At 39.6% G+C, this 13,814-nt stretch overlaps 1 long non-coding RNA gene across 2 annotated transcripts; it reads left to right on the forward strand.

Annotated features, from left to right (window-relative positions):
* The first annotated feature begins 1,679 nt into the window (after positions 1-1,679).
* Positions 1,680-13,451, forward strand: LOC104913858. 2 transcript variants are annotated; one of them, XR_795673.2, is made up of 3 exons: positions 1,680-2,117; positions 11,473-11,570; positions 11,722-13,451. It is a non-coding gene; the product is annotated as an uncharacterized LOC104913858 (long non-coding RNA). The 2 variants fall into 2 exon arrangements; XR_002120909.2 differs by lacking the exon at positions 1,680-2,117 and adding an exon at positions 5,832-7,277.
* The last annotated feature ends 363 nt before the right edge of the window (positions 13,452-13,814 follow it).

Below are 13,814 nucleotides of genomic sequence, written 5' to 3' on the forward strand. Positions count from 1 at the left end.
GAGCAGAGACACTCCTGCATTCCCAGCCCTGACACTAACTGCCCCTGTGGCCCCAGGCTAATCACTTAAATGCTCTGGCTCAGTCTCCCCATTGGTAAAACAGAGATAATGATACTTACCATCTTCTTCACAGGGGTGTTGCACAGAAATAATTAGTTTGTCTCTGTAAAGCACTTTGAAGATAAAAAACACAATACAATTGATAATAATTATTGCTATGCAGACTGGTTCTCCCCTCCCTACTGTCTTATTGGTGCAGAAAGGTAAGAAGAGCCCCAAACTGAACTAAGTAAAAAGATGCTATTTCAGCAAAAGTGCATCTAAGCCAAAACCATAAGCCAGCCACCCCAAAATTCTGTCAGAGTCAAAGCTGGCTTAGTGACCCTAGTTTTAACTTGCCAAACTTAGATGTACCACTGCTTGGAAAAGAGATTTGTTTTCCACTGTCTCTTTTTCTCCAGTCTCTCGCAGTTTTTAATAGCGTTCTGTGCCTTCAAAAGCTTCCACCAGTCCCCGATACCTCTGCCTTTCCCGGCATGGGGCAGCAGCTTATTATACACCAGTTTGTTACAGCCTTTGCTTCAAAGACCCCCAGTTCAAAGGGTCCTAGAAGCGTTGAACAGGTCAGCGCTTTAATGCTGATCCACACATTTTTAGAGGGCAGTAACATAGCCACAGTTTTGTTCCTGGGGGAAACAGAGAACAACTGGTTTGTAGAGTTCCCTTTGGCCTTAAAACTGGCCAAAGAATTGGATGCTCCTGGTGGCAAAGATCAAGCGTCAAGGAACCCTGTCGTGGCTGAGCATGTAGGGCTGTGATGTAGTGAATGAGTGAAAATGTGCCTTTGTGAGTCACTGACTTGTTCCTAATGGGAGCTGCAGAGGAACAGAGGAAGGAAAAAGGGAGAGGGGAGTAAAAGAGAAAAAAGTATCAGAAAGGATAAAACAATCTAAACTACTTCTTTCCATGCACATATTTTTCAAGATACATGATGGAGTGATGGCATACCTAGAGATTATCAAAAGGAGACCAGAGAAAATACTACCTCAAATATACCTCCTCTTCTCTAATCTTTGGTGGGGAGAAAAGATAGATATGGAATATTTGCTAAACTATTTTTCACTTGCACATAGACTTGAACTTCCTGCACAGAGGTTCAAGGTCTTCTGCAGAAGGCCCTTCTTGCTGCATTTGTGGCCCGAGAGGAAGCAAGAAAAAGCAGAAATCATCCTGCTCTGCTGAGATCCCAAAGACCCTTTTCCAAACAGTTTGAAGAAGTAGTGTTTGAGTCACTGGATAAATCTTTAGGCTGAATCCTATACTGAAACTAAATGCCAACTCTTCCTTTCTGATATCAGCCAAAGTGGAAGAAGCCATTTTTGCAATGACTATTATTTATTGTCGTATTGTCTCTGATGTGAATCAGATATGGTATCAAGGCCTGGAAGAGCTTTGCTGTTACCAGCTTTTTATGCATATATATATAAACCAGTTTTAATCAAATGCAACGTGCATAAGGGCAGAATTTGCCCTGCAGTATCTAGTTGGGAGATTAATATTAGCAGATTGCTTTGAGTAACAGAAACAGAGACGCTTCAAAGGGGAAAAAAAAAAGGTGGGGGGTGTTTCTGTCTGCAAGGAATTCACCTTGAGAAGAGCTGTGTGCTATAGCACATGAATGAAATGTGTGGCTGAAATGTATCACAAACCAACTGTATGAGAAAACTACAGCATCTCACCAGTGTGATTTTTTGCAAAGCATTTTTGCAAAGATGCTCCTAGTTTGTAGACATTTAGACTGTAGACATCTCTAGGCAATAACAAAAAGACTATTTTGATGTTAAAGTATCGTGTGGGTCTTGCATTTGGAAGGGCTAAATTTCCTACCATGATACAGAAAATAAATTTGGGTTCTAACAGAACATGCTCCATCCTAGCTGCTTTGATTTCAGTTGATCATATTAAAATCCAGTGCACAAGTAGGACACAATTCATTTCTTATTTCTGTTATTTTATCTCCTTGCTTCCAGTCCCTGGGGGAAGGGTGTTTTCATTCACTGCAGAGCTGGTACAGCAACAGCCTGAACACCAGGACCTACCAGCCTCAGCCTGCAAAGGTGAGCACTTACACTTCTGAAAGGCTTTTTTTTTTTGCTATTATCGTCCAAATCCAAGTCTATGCTCAGAGACCTGAATTTGTGTTTTCAGAGCTTTGGGAACTGCTGTAAAAACCTACATTTTTTTGTAAGCACGTAGGGCTACTGAAAGCATACAAAGTGCACAGGTGCCCACTATAAACAGGTATTTCATTTGAGAAGGGGGATGTTGCATTTGACCTGAACTATGAAAGTATAGTTCTCCTTATTCTCAGGTGAAACAGTCTGTAAAGCTGCCTTGTCTATAAAGCCTTATCCTTCTGCTGAGTTTGCCTGAGGCTCAGCCATCCTTGCACCTTCAGGAAAATATTCAGAAATATGCTTCCCTGCTTCTTTTTCCAGGCCTGGGTGGCATGATCTGTTAATGCAACTCCCTGTTTACGTTAACAAAATGGAAAGCAGCTTTGTTTATGGAAAAGATCTATTTTTGCTGTACTTTTTTCTCTCAACTAAACTGACTTTCATCCAGGATTGTGTTTTGCTTTGGGAAAAGAAATGTGCTGCAATTCTTAGCCCTAGCTTGAAAGTCGGGTCAAGAGGAAAGGGGGAAATCCAGATCATATTATTTAATTTTGTAGGATTACACTGCAGCCTGGAAATCAACAAGAGCAGAAGAGTTAATATCCCCTGTTCTTTGCAACATCATGATTTGTGTCCCTGTGCAATTATATTTGCTATTCTCTCACTTCCATTTAGACAATCCAGACCAGGAACAGAATCAGTATTTCCATTTTATGGGCAGGAGGACAGCGTGTGGAATCCAGAGCAGAAAGAAATTTCAGAAGTCACTGTGCTCCCCTGAGGATAAATCGTGTAATTGTGTCTTTCAGCTTCTTCAGACTTTGATCTTCGGAGAGATCAAACAGGGTCAGGTCACAGATAGCAGATTTTGAATGAAAATCCAGACAGGGCTTTGTGACGTGGAGATGATGTGGAGAGGTGAGGAGCACAGCATGCAGTATTCCACCTCTGCAGATATTACTGAGTACTTGAAAATATATACATATACTGTTCTATTGCTGAAAGCTGAAGGGTCCCACTCTTGACTTGGAAATCAAATTAAGGTCTGACCAGTCCTCCTCATGAAAGTCTGCTGGGCGAAACTTGGCACTTAAGGCTTGCTTTCTAATTTTAGCTTTCTGATTCTGATTCAGAACATGAATTTTGATAATTGTCTGCATCTTCTTCAAGGAAACTGAGCTTTTACTTTCCTGCTTTATGGAACTGGGCTCTTGAATGCGTGGTGTAGAGTTGAAGGTTGCATAAATTATGGACATCACTTTATAGCACTTAATAACTCAAGGTGAAACCTATATATAACACAGTCCCTGAAGATGTTTCAGAAACACGTGGATGTGGTACTTAGGGACATGGTTTAGTGGGCAATATTGATGGTAGAGGGATGGCTGGACCTAGATCTTATCCAACCTTAACTATTCTATGATTCCATGATTCTAATCTATTCTTAACATTCTCTGACACGGGGAAAAGTCTTTATCCCAATTCCCATTCTAAAAATTTAAATATGTTTGCATATGTTATGGAAAACAGTGGTGGAACATTGCCTACTATGAAGGTTTTCTGATTTTCCACTGTAAAATACTTGTACACATGTGTGTGTTTGTATAATATATACACACATAACTGCATTTAAAACCTACTGTGGTAATGTGTTGTTATTTTGATTCTAAAGCAAAGCACTCAAAAATGAAGGAAATTATAGACTTGAGGTGGGCCATGTAACTTCAGTTCAGCCCCACTGTGCATATGGCTTTATGACACATCCAGTTAGCATATGATCACACACAGCTTTCATTCCACATTTTCCATTTCCAAAGCCTTGTGTAAATCACAGTCCTGGTTGCATCCTTCAGAATAACAGCCATAGAAATTGTTAAATACAAACTGTTTAAGCGACCTAAACACACTTTTGCTTCTACTCTCTAATAATAACATAATATAATAGCAAGGGTATGCACTATTAAAAAAAAGATAATGAACAATAATAATAATCCTTAATAAGTCATAAGAAATGATAAAGTAGGTAATGAGGGGCCAGTTTTCACAGTAAGCTGTGACATGTTTCTGAAGTTGATGTGAGAAAATCCATAGAAGGGGATGAAAATGACCATATATCTTGATTTACTCTCACTTTTGATGTTTTTTCCTAACATCAAATTTGTGAACTGGAACAACAGAGCTTAACCATGTACCAATACATGTTTGGTGCAAAGAAATCTTTCCAAAATGCAAAATCAATTGAAGAACAAGAAGCAATAAGATATCTGCTAGTTTCTGGCTGATTTCCCACTGACACTGTAAAATCATCCAAGACTATTTGTTTAATTTGAAATAGAATAGTGAACCATGCCATTCTGGAACCCCTCCTAGCACATATGCATATACACAGACACAGCAACAAGCTCCCTACCCACAGCCATCTGTCATATGTGCCAATTGGAGTAAACCACTAATATTATTCAACAAGCAGCTCAGTCTAACTTCCTCCTCATATACTGGGCTTTTGTGGAAGATCACGATCTTCGGGAATGTACAGCAGGGAGAACAGTCATTCTGGACTGAGGTGCAGTCTTTTCACTGCTACATATCCACATCAAAGTCTGTGCCTTTCAGTAACAACTGTCATTATTGTCACTGACATCTCCTTACAACATACAGCAGCTGTGGAATCAACCTGAAAATGATGGGCAGCCAGTCTGTTATGACCTTCTCGGGACAATTTCAAGAGTTTATTTCATTTTATCTATCTGTAAGTATGTTTTGAATCACCATTTATTTTAAAATCTTCCCAATTTCCCATCACTAAAGTGGAAATACTCACTAGAGTGGATTTTCAAGAGATAACACAGTTCAGTTCTACCATTACACACTTCATTCCCTGTGATTTCACTGCTGGTCATCCCCTATTTAACACTTCAATGAAGTTTCCTGCCCTTGAAACTCTGTAAACTCTTTGGGACAGAGATGATTTTATTGCACTGCAGTAGTCAGTATGCAGCATAGCAAGGTCCTGAGCACAACTACTGCACTATATTAAAGAAAAAGGGCAAAATTACAGTGAAAAAGCCTGGCAACAGATCCCTTCTCTCAACTTGTACCTGAAGCAGATGTTGGTGGTATATTTTTGTGTGAGGCTTCCCTGATTTACACCCTTGTAAAAATCAGTATTCAGAGCTCCTTTTCATGTGCAACTTTCATCTAAGTAAAGGAGATACTGCATATCAAAGGCAGCTGTACCAGACACTTTAGATTTATTAGTAAATCCATTGAAAAAACATTTCCAGTGAAATAAATCTCAGCCTGCTGACTTCCTCCTATTCTTTACTTATCCTCTTATTGATTTTTGTCTTGGAGATCTAAACCTCTCAATTTGTTTTATGAGACACTTGTCGAACAGATGACAAGAAAAAAGACAGTGCTGGATATTTTCCTTAGCAGTTTTAAGTAGAAATAAAGAGCATTTCTTTGAAATTAGTCTTGCTCTTGTGACACAGGAGGAAGAATGTATTTGACAAGCCCTTTAGAAGGCTTTAGCTCAATGCACAGAGAAAGCTCACTGGCTGCCACTGACACAGTTTCGTGGCAGCAGTGCCCCAGCAGCTCATTGACAAGTTTGACATGTAAACAAGCTGTTGCTAAAAATATTTAACCTGGGGGACCCTAGCTAGTTCAAGGGGCTAGTAATGGAATACAAATCCTTTCACCTCTAGGCATCTGTTCAAAGCTACACCATTGACTGAGAGTCATTACCGTCTCATGGCTGTTCAGAGGAATGACTAGGTGAGCTCTGCTCTGCGTCCTACGAGCAAGTTGTTGCATTACTAAGCCACACGGTGAATCTCAACAGAAAGCTGGGGCCAGGCCCCTTCCAGCACTGGAGCAGCAGCTCCACATACAAAGTTGTCCTCAGTTTTCTCTTCTGGAGCTCCCCTCTGAGGTCATGATACCTGAAAGGCAGCTGTGTCCTTCTAAAACTCCCCTCCTAGCTGCTACTGTTGTTCAAGAGGTGAGAGAAGATGGAGGAGCACACCCATTCCCATTCTGCTCCTGCCACCTGTCCCACAGTCCAAACCTATCCTAGCCAAGGAACACTTTTTTTGGTTTAGAATCATAGAATGAATCATAAAATGGCTTGGGTTGGAAGGGACCTCAGAGATCATCTAGTACCAACCCCCTGCCAGGGGCAGCAGTACCAACCATTGTATCAGAGCGCAGCTCAGGCCTGTTCCTCTCAGCCTGACAGGAGCCTGCCTGCAGTGGGGAGGGATCTCAGAGAATTTGCATTCCCCCACATTTTAAATTGCTGTCATTTCACTTACCCACCAAGATGGCTCCGTCAGCTTTCCCCTCAAGTCATTTACGCCTCAAATCCCATCCTGAGGGAATCCAGAGGCAGGCACCGAGGTGGTTCCACAGAGGCACTGGGCCTCTCTGTGCTGGTAACACCCACTGACGCCATTTTGTTTTCCCACCACAGGACAGCAGCCTCTCAGGCCAGGCCCTCACCTCACAGCCTCCCCACATCTGTGTGCATTGCGGAGAGGGGTTGCATTTCACCTCACATATCCTATATTCAAATATATATCTATGTATGGGTACAACATAGGTGGGAGAGATTGCTGCCAGGCTCTGGGATTTGTATGTGGTGGGTTTCAGAGGGATTGTCATCATGACAGGTGGGGAAGGCTGTGGGAAACCAGGCCTGGAGAGGAGAAGTAGGAGACACTTAACCAACTCTGGCTTTATGGAGAAAAGTGGCTTTCCCAGACTGACTGTTTCTGCCCCAATTGCTTCAGGTTGGCAGAGGATCCCAGGTGACCTGTGAGGGGACTGAATGCTGTTGAGTGCTGCCAGCCACTCCTGGGTGGATGTAGGGTTGGTGTCCAACTGCACGCTACAGTGTTACACGTCTTTCTGCTCTCAAAAACAGAGAATTTAAATCCATTAATTTTTTTAAAATATACTAAGCTGCCACCTCTCCTACTTGCTTGTTTCATTGTGAGACTTTTCAGTTCCCATTTAAGAAGAGACATCTCATCCCAGGAGCTGCAGAGCAAACTCCCTTTCCACATACAGAGGAACATGATGTTGCTAGGCAAGGTTGGTGTTAATTTAACTTTGGGAATAGCAGGAACAATAGGACTGGAAGGGGCCTTCTGGTTCATCAAACTAGTCGTCTGTTGTTAGAGGCAACTATGTTATATAATCCCTTTTGCAAATGAAGCTAGATCTATCCTAAAGCCTTCTAGGTTATTTTTGTCCTTCTCCCTCCATGGGAAGGACCTCATTGCTGTAAGGACATCTCCAGCTGAGGAGCACCTTGCTTGCTGCAGAGCATTGCTGTCATTAATCCCGAACTGCACAGCCTGAGATCTCTTCCTATTACATCTCATCTTGTTTCTAATGCTCTTATGTCTGAGATCATACAGGTCTTCCCATGGAATACTCTGGCCTTCCGCATTTACAGTACTGCTCTTTGTGTCACAAGCATAGTCCTACAGCAAGATCATTAATCCCATCTGATACATTTATAATCATAACATTTCATTAAAAAAAAAATTCACCATTTAGGCTTCTCTTTGAGACAACTATCACCTCCTTCATATGGAGTTCACTAGACAGAGTTACGTGGCCTGTATAAATCTATCAATTCCCATACAGGTTTGTTCAAATTCAAGATTGGATCTGCTATTTCAGTTCTTCTATCGTGTAATTTGAAGGATGATACATCCTGGGTTGGCTGAGAGATCTGTGAACTCCCGCCTTCTGGAGAGAACTTGGCTGCCACGCCTTCCCGTGGCTTTTACTCAGGTCTCAGCATAGATTCCCTACATTTATAACCTTCTTTTTCTTTTGCCCTAGCTCTGTGGAGATTTTTTGTCACATTTAATGTTGACTCTTTCTACATGATTTATTTTCATTCAAACTCTTGGCAGGGAAGGACAGAGCAGGAAAAGTGCAAGACCTTAGCAACTTGTTGCAAGAAAATCCAGAAACACCCCTGTTTTCTTGTACCCTGACTGTTATACTGAGTATGTGAATATTCTTCAGATGGAGGAGGGGTCCTGTTAACAAAGAGACCTGCTTCCCACTCTCTTTTTCTTGCACTTCTTAGAAGGCCTCTTTGGAGGAGGAATAATGGCCCTTTGGGACAAGCCCCCTTCTGCCAATAACCATAGGTCAAAAGTTAAAGTGAACAGAGAAGAATGAAAACCGGATAAAATACACTATAAATCTTGACATTCTAATTGAGAACTGTCCAATGCAAACTGCAGTAGTGTGTCTGTTTTACCTCAATGCTCTACAAGAGGCCAGACTGCTTTCCTTAATAGCTTGGAGCATCCTACTGATTTTTACTGGGACCTCTCACTTGATTAAGACAAGCAAGGTTTGGGCCTATATAGTCTCCTTGAAAAGACTTGATGTTTGATGGTTAAAATAATTTCTCTTCTGCAGGGGCAGAATGATGTTTTTGATTTCATAGTAAAGGCAAGTTCATCTCATCTTTCAGGCAGAACTGACATGACTGTGGATGTGTGTGTCTGAGGGCAGAGATTTGCAAGACAAAAAGATCTGTGGACAAATATAGCTTGTACAGAGTTTCTTGGTGAATAAAAATTTGCCTGAATGTAACATGTCATCTCAGATGCTTTATAGATATTTTTGCTGGCTGAAGTAAATGGGGGAGGTTTACACCTATTTTACAAACTGGTGAAATCAGCGCATGAAGAATTTGAATGACTCACCCAAAATTACACAATAACTCAGTGGCAGACCCTAGCAGACATTTCAGGAGTCTGGAGTCCCTGTGCTTGGAACACTAGCCCAAACTGTCTCCTTGGTTTCATCATTTCTGTCAGACTTACATTGCTTTCAGACACTTAGAATACATACAGAGTCAAAAATAGAAGAACAGAGCTTGTTTATTCCTCTGCTTATATATTAAACATTAGTTTGCTTTCAGTGAATAGTTTTGTTGTTTACACTTTCATAGGAATTCTAATTATTGAAGCAATTCATTCCAGACTTTTGCTATTCCATTTCACATAGGGACATACAGATACTGAAACAAAACTACCACTACTATAAGCAGACCACTGTGGTTCCCATCCTGGCAGCTCGAGAGAACAATCCTGTAATATTGGAATGAAGGAGCTTTTTATTAATGTTACACCTTGGAGCTCTTCTCTAAATAGGAGACTTTCCCAAAAACTGTATTTGAACATCCCTATACCCTGAGCTAATTTTTTTTCAGCCTGGTTAGCGTCATGAAATGGATCGTGAATATGTCCTTTGAAAACGATGCCAGTTCTCTATAGCTTATACAGTATGTATGTGTTGGTGCAAAGAAAATTGCCCCTACTCTTTAGAATGTGCATGCCTGAGAAGAGAGAGAGGGTTAAGGAAGGGAAAACATATACTGGAATGTAGTGGCATAACAAATCTATCCCTAATCTTGAAAGCTCAATAGTGCATGAGTAATGAAACTAAAGATGAATTATTACGTCTTGCACTCGTAATTTACAGGTACATGTGTATTATCTTACAGCATAAATATTCCATTTATGTTTTGTGATGATGTTTTTCTTCATATAGGAAAATAAAAGTAATATTAGTCACATGTCCATAGCTTTGTCAAGTGGCTGCAAAATATTTTTCTTTCCACGAGGAAAGCGGAGGGAATAATGCAACACTTATATTTAGGCTGTTTTTTAATTCACTGACACTTTCAAAATCTAGAAATGATTCTTTTAATTTTAAGGGCTACAGTGTCTGCTCCCTTTATTTCTGCCCTTTATCATCTTACACACCGTGTTCTTATAGACAAGGGGGGGAAAAAAAACATTCCAGTGTCTAATAAATCTGAAATCCATCAGGGGCTGCAAAGCGTTCATTCTCCTTCCTTGGTTCAGATCGTGTTACATTCAGCAGCACAACAAATGCACTTTGTGCACAAATGCCAATGGATTAAGTACTTTCGTTCATTTTTCCAGGGTGGGAACTGATTCAATTTTTTTAGAGTTTTGCTAATTTCTAACAAAGAAAAGAGCTCCACAATTGATTTTCAAGCTAAGAGAAGGAACATTTGTATTACAATGCATGTTTCCAAGCAGGACTTTAATACTGTTAAAGGATTTTAAAAATATATTTTATGATACCAGGCTCGCATAGCATGCAAGGCTCTACCTTCAGTTTCCTGAGCTAATTTATGAGAATCTCTCTGCGTGCAAATCTCAGAATTCCTTTTTTTGTTCTTAAACCTTTTACTGCCTGTAATAGTGAATTTGCACATGCTGTGCTTTCTCAAATAGGACTTTTACTTTTGTTCTTTCCTGATGCATTTCCCTAAAGTAAAATGTTTTGGGAGCAAAAATAAGTATTATATTACTATTTGTGTAAGAATCTGTAGTGTGGGGCCAAACTTTTGGGCACACCAAAACTGATTTTCAAATACGTGATCTCACAGGTATGAGAGATTTTATTTCAAAAGAGCTCAGTTCACAGTTACATACATTAAAGAGAGTAGATTAATAGGTGTCAGGCATTTTAATAGTTTTTTCTGACCCTTATAGACAGATTTTTTAGAAGAGCTGAACTCTCAACAAGCTGAGTTCTTCTACAGGGTGAACCTTTCTAAAAATAATAGCCTTTCTTTCAGATACCTGCATCTCAGATCTGCTTCTGTAAAATGAAAACATTAATAACAAGCTAAATCATTAAAAATGAATTGATTAGTGAATTATATCTATGAAATTATGTTAAATTCACAGATGCTAATTAACATTACAACAAATAAATAATTTTCTGGAGAACTCGCCCTTGAAGTTTAAAAGTGTGCATGAAGATAATCTTTCAAAATTTGTTCCACACAAAAAGTTGCATTTATCAAATCCAGAGCAATTTGCAAAGCGAATAGCAACCACGTGCATGATTTTAAGGAAGAGGCAATAGTGAGCTGATGTAACTAGTGCACCTTCATGTAGCACGAGTTTGCAAGCTTGCAACCCAAAAGCTGAAGAGCAGTTCAAAGAAAAAAGCAAATGGACCGACCCTCAAATGATAGACTTCCAATGGGCATATTTTAATCTCATCTGCTGAATTTGTGTGTACATACTTTGGGGTGTGGAGGGGATATAGTCCTGCATGAGCATTTTAGTGTGTACCAAAATTAAACACTTACATACAGACAAATTGGCAGATTTGAAAACATCTGCATTGAGTGGTACACAAGTGAGACAGCTGTAGTTGTGCCTTGGTCTCTCTCTGTTGTATTAACTTACAGTCTTGTCCACAGCTTAAAAAGAAGACAAGGCAGAGCAAGTAGTCCAGCCTGACACATCATTGGCTGTGTGCTCTACTAAATCAAGTCAGAATTCAGACCTCTTACAGTAGGTAAGAAAAATAAATGATGTCTTCCATGTTACTGTTGTCAATCCACTGCTTTCTTCTTTTCACTGATTCATAAATAATACTACCAGACCTGGAAAATGCAAAAAGTTTTAATTTTTTTTTTTCTGTTATGTCTGATATTTTGAACTTTCAGTGTACTCCTGTGCATTGTAGAGGGGTTCTTTTGCTCCAATCAGTTTTCATCAGGAGTGGCTTATCGGACATAAAAAGCTGTAAATGATTGCTGGTGTTTCAAAGCAGAAATTCTCCTTTGAAAAGAACATGTTCCCAGTGCTGGCATGAAATACTTGCCTGAAGAAAATATGTTATGGTCCTTAAGAAATCATCATCAGTAACAGTAAGGCAGCAGGAAAAGAAAAGCACTATGAAGACGCACCTTGAGGAAGAAGGTGTGGTGGTCACCCAGGTTTTTTGGGTGTCCTTCTGTGTTCTGCCAGTGGTATCACTGCTTTATTTGCAAGGAGCCATCCATTTTACCCAAAGAAGATGATCTCATTTTAAAGCAGAAGCATCTGTTTGGAGCTGCAGTCCTCAGTGTTTCTCAAGAAACCGTTGAAACTGTCAACATTTTAGGAAAGCTAGAGGTATTGCAGCCATTTCCTATCATGCTGTCTTTCTAAGTATGCATAGTAATAGTACATTTGAACAGATTAGGTTAAATGTTAAACCTGACTTGATTAATGCTGATGGAAACACAGTGCTCAGTACCCTGTGCAAAATTATGGTTTGAATGAAAATTTCACGTTAAATAAGTCAAAATGTATCAATTTAGAACTGTTAAATGTGATACTGTTTTAACATAACACGTTTCTAAAACTGAGTATCATTCTGAGATAAGCAGAGAAGTTTCAGTCCTGTACATTTATAAATGTTGGCATTATTGGTGTTCTTTCTTTGTATTTTTTGAATCCATTTCCATCAGAAAATTCTGTGTGGGAAAGAAATTGGGAAAAATTACTCTCAAGGATCTTGAGTCAAGTAATCTACTCAGGAATTTTGTTATGTTCATCATTCTGATTAAATAGAGAATTAAGTAGTCAACCTTTATCTACAGCTTGCTGAATATTTGTTTTGCAGTACAAAACCACAACAGAAAGCTCAGAAGGTAAGTATGTGCTTTAGCAGTGCTGGCATCCCTGATGATTCTTGTACAGTAACAGGGTAATAATAAACAGAAATGCCTTTTGAATTACAAGTTCCATTGGAATCGCAGGGGGAAGGTCAGTGTTTGCCAAATTGAAGAAGACAAAACTGGCATGAAAGGAATTTTATGTTCAGGCTTCTCAGAGGGGATTAGAAGTGCTTTCTTAATAGTGACTGAAAGGAAACTAGAATGGTGTCACTGAACATACAGACATTGCCCTGCTTATGCACATATACACCCACAGTCACCACACACAGCAGCACAAGAATCAAATGCATAAAGTTGCTGCAACTTTTTTTCATCCTTCATCTCCACATGCTAAATATATAATAAGATACCTTGTTTTCTTGGCCTGTAGACCCACATGACCAAAATGAGGGACATTAGTAAGTGTTAGAAAAAGTATTCAAGTGTGAAATGAATTTTTCAAACATTAATAAGTATTTCTAGAACCTCAGTTTCATAATTTGACAGTTCCACAGTTAATAAATCACAGCAAAAGGAAAGTGTGATAACAGCAGAGCAAAAGGAAGCCTGGATCTATGAAGTGCAACTGAGGAATAAGTGAAAGAAGCATGCTGATGACCCTGAGTTTACTTTTGGGTTTTCTGAGCTTTCACTCAATTAAATTCATTCCTCTCCTCTAAAGACCTATTATATGCCTTTACCTAGGTTTCTAACTGATTTTTCTTGTAATTCAGCTTCTTTGCCAAGTTATTTCCATGATTTAAGGAGCAATGAATTAAAAAAAAAAAAAAAGCAACGCTAAGATGAAAGAAGCATCTACAGTATATTCAAAAGGGTTTTCTAAAGAGGTGGGTTGATTTAATTAACTTCCTGAATGAAACAATTCGGGTCTGGAGCTGGCAATCTCCAATAATCACTCTTTGGCCTCTGGATGAAAAAAGGAGTCAATTACACAAAACAATGCAACAAAAAGGCAGTCAATGGAAGGAAGTAGTTATGTGTATTATGGCAGTATACGAAGTAAGAGGCTCAGCATCTAGAGTCTCAAAATGAGACTGTTAAACGAGCGTCTGTGGTAGACACTAAATACACATTGGAAGAGACAGCCCCCTACT

This window comes from Meleagris gallopavo, chromosome 21 (genome assembly GCF_000146605.3).
Source record: "Meleagris gallopavo isolate NT-WF06-2002-E0010 breed Aviagen turkey brand Nicholas breeding stock chromosome 21, Turkey_5.1, whole genome shotgun sequence".
NCBI classification, from domain to species: domain Eukaryota; kingdom Metazoa; phylum Chordata; class Aves; order Galliformes; family Phasianidae; genus Meleagris; species Meleagris gallopavo.